This window comes from Bombina bombina, chromosome 8, assembly GCF_027579735.1.
Source record: "Bombina bombina isolate aBomBom1 chromosome 8, aBomBom1.pri, whole genome shotgun sequence".
In the NCBI taxonomy this organism is placed as follows: Eukaryota; Metazoa; Chordata; class Amphibia; order Anura; family Bombinatoridae; genus Bombina; species Bombina bombina.
In genome coordinates, this window is record NC_069506.1 from 38013929 (window position 1) to 38022190 (window position 8262).

Genomic DNA, 8262 nt, shown 5'->3' on the forward strand with positions numbered 1-8262 from the left:
GCGACCCTGTTGACTATTTTGAATGAAACGCTTGATTGTTCGATGATCACGCTTCAGAAGCTTTGCAATTTTAAGAGTGCTGCATCCCTCTGCAAGATATCTCAATATTTTTGACTTTTCTGAGCCTGTCAAGTCCTTCTTTTGACCCATTTTGCCAAAGGAAAGGAAGTTGCCTAATAATTATGCACACCTGATATAGGGTGTTGATGTCATTAGACCACACCCCTTCTCATTACAGAGATGCACATCACCTAATATGCTTAATTGGTAGTAGGCTTTCGAGCCTATACAGCTTGGAGTAAGACAACATGCATAAAGAGGATGATGTGGTCAAAATACTAATTTGCCTAATAATTCTGCACTCCCTGTATTTTGAATTGTTTGTGTATTTTGTATCTAATGCTTTTTAAACCACAATATTCACTTTATCCAGCATATCTGGATGCTGTCTTGCTGTGGTTTTATTTTAAACCACTTAATCTTCTTTTTCTTTGAATGATATATATATATATATATATATATATATATATATATATATATATATATATATATATATATATATAATCTGATAAAGCACGGCACTAACTGGTCTTTCCAAAGTGTACTTTAATAGAAAAAAAGTGACGTTTCGGGGACATACTCCCCTTCCTTTGTTTGAGGAAAGGGAGTGTGTCCCCGAAACGTCACTTTTTTCTATTAAAGTACACTTTGGAAAGACCAGTGAGTGCCGTCCTTTATCAGTTATATTCAACCACTGGCACCCTGGCAGCTGTTTTTTATATATATATATATATATATATATATATATATATATATATATATATATATATATATATATATATACATACAGTATGTATAATTGGAAAATTGGATTAAGTTGCTATAGCTGTGCAGAGCATTGTATTTTTGCTTTGCCTTATTATACATTTTTGATATATAATTTAAAATGTCAGTTTTATGTTCTAGTTTATACTGATATATATTGTTCTGAAGCTACTTAATTGTTTCTTTTTGTAGGTAGTGTAAGGGACAGACTACTTGAAAATGTGTATTTTTTAAAAATATAGATTATCCCTTTATTATCCATTCCCCAGTTTTGCATAACCAACACTGTTATATTAATATACTATTTACCTCTGTGATTACCTTGTATCTAAGCCTCTGCAGACTGCCCCCTTATTTCAGTTATTTTGACAGACTTGCATTTTAGCCAATTAGTGCTGAATCATAAATAACTCCATGGGAGTGAGCACAATGTTATCTATATGGCAGACATGAACTAGCAGTGTGCAAAACTGGGAAAAACTGTAAAATGCACTGAGATAACAGGCAGGCTTCAAGGGTTTTAGAAATCAGCATATGAGCCTACCTAGGTTTAGCTTTCAACAAAGAATACCATGAGAAAAAAAGCTAATATGATGATAAAAGTAAATCGGAAAGTTGTTTAAAATTGCATGTCCTATCTGAATCATGGCGGTTTAATTTTGACCTTACTGTCACTTTAATTTACAATTAAGAGACCTTACACTTCTGTAAAGGAAAATTTTACTAATTCATTAGGTGACCAAACATGAACGCTTAGGTATCTATTTATCAAGCCGTCAATTGCAAATACGCTGGAATTCCGCAGCGTATTTTTGGCAAGCCTGATTCCCCTTAGTTATCAAACCCTACAAACCGGCAAAAGTAAAAATCTGTGACGTAACATACGATCCGCCAGACTCAGTCTGTCACAGATCGATGCTTATGTCATTACAGATGTTCCGAATGCAAGTTCGGCACAATCTGACTACTTTTGCTAGTTATCAAATAACTACCAGGTACGCTCGGCACTATTCCGGCCCAGCTTACCTGGTTTTCAATCCGCTGCCCTGGAGGCGGCGGATTTGTCATAGGAATCAATGGGAGTCTGAAAGCAGCGAAAGCTTCTGTTCGCTGCTGCACAATTTCCCATTGATTCCTATGGGAACGTTTACACCTAACACCCTAACATGTACCCCGAGTCTAAACACCCCTAATCTGCCCCCCCTACACCACTGCCAGCTACATTATACTTATTAACCCCTAATCTGCCACCCTGACACCGCTGCCACCTAAATAAAAGTTATTAACCCCTATCCAGCCGCTCCTGGACCCTGCCTCAACTAAATAAACGTATTAACCCCTAAACCGCCACCGCCACCTACATTATACTTATTAACCCCTAATCTGCCCCCCCTACACCGCCGCCACCTACCTACATTTATTAACCCCTAATCTGCCGCCCCCAACGTCGCCGCCATTATATTAAATTTATTAACCCCTAAACCTAAGTCTAACCCTAACCCTAACACCCCCTAACTTAAATATAATTTAAATAAATCTAAATAAATATTACTATCATTAAATAAATTATTCCTATTTAAAACTATATACTTACCTGTAAAATAAACCCTAAGATAGCTACAATATAACTAATAGTTACATTGTAGCTATCTTATGGTTTATTTTTATTTTACAGGCAACTTTGTATTTATTTTAACTAGGTACAATAGTTATTAAATAGTTATTAACTATTTAATAACTTCCTAGTTAAAATAAGTACAAATATACCTGTAAAATAAAACCTAACCTAAGTTACAATTACACCTAACACTACACTATAATTAAATAAATTCCCTAAACTAAAAACAATTAAATAAAATTATCTAAAGTACATAAAAAAACATTAAATTACAGAAAATAAAAACAAATGACAAGTTTTAAACCCACACAACCAACCCTACTCTAAAACCCACCCAATTCCCCCTTAAAAAAACCTAACACTAACCCTTTGAAGATCACCCTACCTTGAGAAGTATTCACCCAACCGGGCCGAAGTCCTCAGCGAAGCTGGCAGAAGTGGTCCTCCAGATGGGCAGAAGTGGTCCTCCAGACGGGCAGAAGTCTTCATCCAGACGGCATCTTCTATCTTCATCTATCCGGCGCAGAGCGGGTCCATCTTCAAGACATCCGACACGGAGCATCCTCTTCATCTGGAGTCTTCTTCAACAATGACGGGTCCTTTAAGTGACGTCTTCCAAGATGGCGTCCCTTCAATTCCAATTGGCTAATAGAATTCTATCAGCCAATCGGAATTAAGGTAGGAAAAATCCTATTGGCTGATGCAATCAGCCAATAGGATTGAGCTTGCATTCTATTGGCTGTTCCAATCAGCCAATAGAATGCAAGCTCAATCCTATTGGCTGTTGCAATTTTTCCTACCTTAATTCCGATTGGCTGATAGAATTCTATCAACCAATCGGAATTGAAGGGATGCCATCTTGGATAATGTCACTTAAAGGACCCATCATTGTTGAAGAAGACTCCGGATGAAGAGGATGCTCCGTGTCGGATGTCTTGAAGATGGACCTGCTCCTCGCTGGATGGATGAAGATAGAAGATGCCGTCTGGATGAAGACTTCTGCCTGTCTGGAGGACCACTTCTGCCCGTCTGGAGGACCACTTATGCCCATCTGGAGGATCACTTCTGCCGGCTTCGTTGAGGACTTCGGCCCGGTTGGGTGAAGACTTCTCAAGGTAGGGTGATCTTCAAGGGGTTAGTGTTAGGTTTTTTAAGGGGGTATTGGATGGGTTTTAGAGTAGGGTTGGTTGTGTGGGTGGTGGGTTTTAATGTTGGGGGTGGGGTTGTAATTTTTTTTTACAGGTAAAAGAGCTGATTACTTTGGGGCAATGCCATGCCTTTTAAGGGCTATTTGTAATTTAGTGTAGGGTAGGGCTTTTTTATTTTGGGAGGCTTTTTTGTTAGGGGGATTAGATTAGGTGTAATTAGTTTAAAAAACTTGTAATTTGTTTTTTATTTTCTGTAATTTAGTGTGTTTTTTTTGTACTTTTTAATTTTATTTAATTGTATTTAGTTTAGGGAATTTATTTAATTATAGTGTAGTGTTAGGTGTAATTGTAACTTCGGTTAGGTTTTATTTTACAGGTTTATTTGTATTTATTTTAACTAGGAAGTTATTAAATAGTTAATAACTATTTAATAACTATTGTACCTAGTTAAAATAAATACAAAGTTGCCTGTAAAATAAAAATAAACCCTAAGATAGCTACAATGTAACTATTAGTTATATTGTAGCTATCTTAGGGTTTATTTTACAGGTAAGTATTTAGTTTTAAATAGGAATAATTTATTTAATGATAGTAATATTTATTTAGATTTATTTAAATTATATTTAAGTTAGGGGGTGTTAGGGTTAGGGTTAGACTTAAGTATAGTGGCGGCGACGTTGGGGGCGGCAGATTAGGGGTTAATAAATGTAGGTGGGTGTAGGGGGGGCAGATTAGTGGTTAATAAGTATAATGTATGTAGCGGCGGTGTAGGGGGGGCAGATTAGGGGTTAATAAGTTTAATGTAGGTGGCGGCGGTGTAGGGGGGCAGATTAGGGGTTAATAAGTTTAATGTAGGTAGCGGTGGGCTCCGGGAGGGGCGGTTTAGGGGTTAAACACTTTATTTAGTTGCGGCAGGGTCTGTGAGGGGCGGTTTAGGGGTTAATACATTTATTAGAGTTAAGGCAGGGTCCGGGAGCGGCGGTATAGGGGGTAAACAGTATAGTATAGTGTAGGTGTTTAGTGACAGGGTACCAATAAAGCTGTAAAAAAGCCGAAGAGCAGCGAGATCGATGACTGTTAGTTAACAACAGTCCGCTGCTCATCGCACCGTACTTGGTGCGCGGCTTTTTGACAGCTTTTTTGATAATTTTGGAGAACGTATATGATGTTAGGCGATCTTAGGCGAGCGTATTGGTGCCGTTGAATGCAAGTAAGTTGATGGCTTGATAAGTAGATGCCTTACCCTCAATTACTATTTATATGATGCTGGTTAAAGATGTATTTCTAAACTGTCCCAATTGTATATCAGGACAAAAGTACGTTCCTGCTTATTTTGGATGCCAGAACCTTTACAGAGATTGGCAGGGCTGAGGTTCCTGTACACATGCCTTATGGATTCCATGGAGTTTTTGTACCAAATAAACCATAATATGGTTCTGGAACTAAACAGAAATCACCATTTAGCCCTAATGTGATCTATCACAGCAGAAGCAAAACCAGAAAACCAGCAAATAAACGACTCATACTGCACCTTGTCTGAGCAGACAATAATGATGGTTCATGGACAATAATAATGTCAACAAGTTATATTCAATGGGAACAATGCCGGTGTGCTCAAAGTTTGTCTTGATATCCTAAAAGACTTGTACAGGTTTATTTACCTGCATAAAAAGAAAATAAGGAATATAAAGAAAGTAAGAAGCCCATTTATACTAAAACCAGCAAGTGGAAAAGAAAGACCTTAAATATGTTGAAAAAGTAAAATGAAAAAAGTAGAAAGGAGCAAAAGGTTTCTGTTGCATTATTAAAGTGATTGTAAAGTTTAATGAATAAGTGCCCGGTATCTAAAAAAAACCTTAAAAAACAGGGGCATTTTAATTCATTAAACTAAACAATGAAGCATTGTACTTACCTTTATGGAAAACAGACCGGAGATCCTCAGCCCGCATCTCCTGCAGTAGTTAGCATATCGAGGACGAATCCGGCTTCCTCCAATTGCGTGCCTGCTTTGGCATCCAGCTCGTGGGGTACTCAACGATTGGAGGAAGCCGGATTTGTCATCGATCTGCAAACTACAGCAGGAGATGCGGGCGAAGAATCGCCGGTCTGTTTTCCATAAAGCAAAGGTAAGTATTTTTAAAAAGAAGCTTCATTGTAAAGTTTAATGAATTAAAGTGCCCTTGTTTTTAAGATTATGTTTAGATACTGGGCACTTTTTCATTGAACTTTACAATCACTTTAAGCATGAAAGTGCATTTATGTTTTTATTTTCTTTTACATATTTTTAGTTGATTGCAATTCTTCCTTCATTTTAGTGTTACACCCTAGGAATGAGTTTTATCAAATATAAAAACAAATTAATAATAATTATTAAAAATGATTACACATACTATAAAAAAATTAGATAACATGGGGGGTGGAGCCGGCCGCAGCTAAAATGGCTGCTTAAGCCCTGAGCTCTGTGAAGGGGACCAGAGATAGAAAGATCCATACGGGTCTAATGAAGGCATAGAGAGCTGCGAGCTACTGGATCGTGCACCGGATGCCTTAAGAATTCTAACAGTACCCTCCGTTTTCAGATCCGTAGTGCACAACTTAAGTATGGAGGCCGTAGCAGAACACAGCAGCGGCCATGCAGCATAGCTGAAAAGATAGGAGCTGCGCCACAACAGACCCGGCAAAGCGGCAAGGAGGTACAAATGAGAGGATTAACTTCTTAATGGGTGAGCATAGAGACACATAGAAGTAACCACTCGTTGTGGGGATAAAGTTGGAGGGGATAGGTTCTGCAGCTACAATCAGGTCTCACATGAGAAATGGCGCTGGGGGCGCAACGAGTTTATTGATATAAACATCACAAAGCGGACATAAGTTTGTTAAGAGCGGGGATACAGCAGTACCCACAACAGGGCAGAGGAATAAATCTCCTAACTAGAGCTCCACTTTTACATACCCACAAGAACTCTTAATAACGCAGTGGGCATAACGGAACTAAGGGACTTGGTACTATCTGGGCCTGAGCTTAATACAGAAATACATGTGAGGATGGCTACAAAAAGGAACATTAAACCTTCCAAAAGCTCCCGCACTCCCTTAAATAAAAGCCAGTCTGTCAGTGCATTTTTTAACGCTGAACAGAAAGCACAAAAGCGCCTAGTAACCCCTAGCACGCCATCTTCTCCAAGCGACTTCCCCCACTATGTTCCAGAAACCATGGACACCAGTCAAACTTCAATACCATCACACATTTTATCCTCTCTTGCATCAACACAAGATATAGCTAAAGTAGTCAGAACCTATATAAGGGAGGAATTGCAAGAGCTTAAGCAGGATATGCACACCCTAGGCTTCAGGGTAGAAGCATTGGAGGATCAGGGGGATATCACGAGAGAAGATCTCACAGCCATACAAGACACAGTCGGACAGAAGGCGGAATTGATTACATCCCTACAAGATAAATTGGAGGACCTTGAGAACAGGGGAAGGAGGAAAAATATCAGGCTAAGAGGGGTCCCTGAATCAGTTCTCCCAAAATACCTACCTGTGTACCTACCTGCCTTGTTCACACATCTGTTAAACGACTCCAATGCCGCTAGCATACAGTGGGTTCGGGCACACAGAGCCCTCAGACCGAAACCCCCAGACACTGCTCCCCCACGAGACATTATAATAAAATTCAAAATATTTCTGGAAAAGGAGAACATCATGGCCGCCTCCAGAAAGAAGCAACCAGTTAGGTTTAGAGGGGTCGTCATACAGTTTTATGCTGACCTGGCCGTAAGGACTTTACAGAGAAGGAAGGAATTATCACCTTTAACCACACTCCTGAGAAATAAAAAAATCCCTTATAGATGGGGATTTCCGTTCCAGCTGCTGGTTCTCCACAACAATAAAAGAATCTTTTGCTCTAGCCCATTGGAAGTGGAACAATTTTGCAGGTTGCTGGACTTAGACCCTCCTGTTATGGATGTAACACACAAAAATGCGGATAAAGAAAAGCCGAGACCACAAGGAAAACCACAAGAAAAGTCATGGGACATTGTCTCTTCACGCAAGAAAAGAGAGAAAACAACACCCAATACACAAGGGGTTCCGAGAGAACAGAGACTATCTAAAAATATAACTCAAACCCCTTTGGATGAAGAAGACTCTGAATCGGAGCCTGAGAACTCGTAACTATATACATGAATCTGTGTTATCTGATGATTTATATATATTTGCAGACTCTATATTTGATAATATTTAGGCCCTACTGCTGGAGGTAAAAATAAGGCCTCACCTTTATTTGCATCTTTATAATGCTTATTTGTGTTCCTCATACACGTTGCATAGCTATCTTAAAGCACCAGTAAAAGCCTTAGGTATAAATGATATTTTTACTCAAAGGTCACCCTATATATGACCCCTAAGTATTGTGTTATTATTTTCTATTTTCTAATTTTCTAATTTTGAATTTTGGAGAATGATTGTTCGAATTTTACCTGTTACTGTTTTCATTGTTATACTATTAGTTTGTTCTGTAAACATTGATGTTAAATACTGTACAATTACATCCCTAGTTTTAAAGGGAACAATTCTTTCTGCTGAACATAGTTCAGGTTTTGGTATAATGTTCATGTGGGCGATAAAATCTACAGGACGCCTTTAAAAGGTCCACCCTAATTACACACC

The 8262-nt window shown here is 38.6% G+C and overlaps 1 pseudogene; it reads left to right on the forward strand.

The window, feature by feature from the left end:
* The window catches only part of LOC128637966 (carotenoid-cleaving dioxygenase, mitochondrial-like), a 55910-nt pseudogene extending 50827 nt beyond the window's left edge, over positions 1–5083 (forward strand).
* The last annotated feature ends 3179 nt before the right edge of the window (positions 5084–8262 follow it).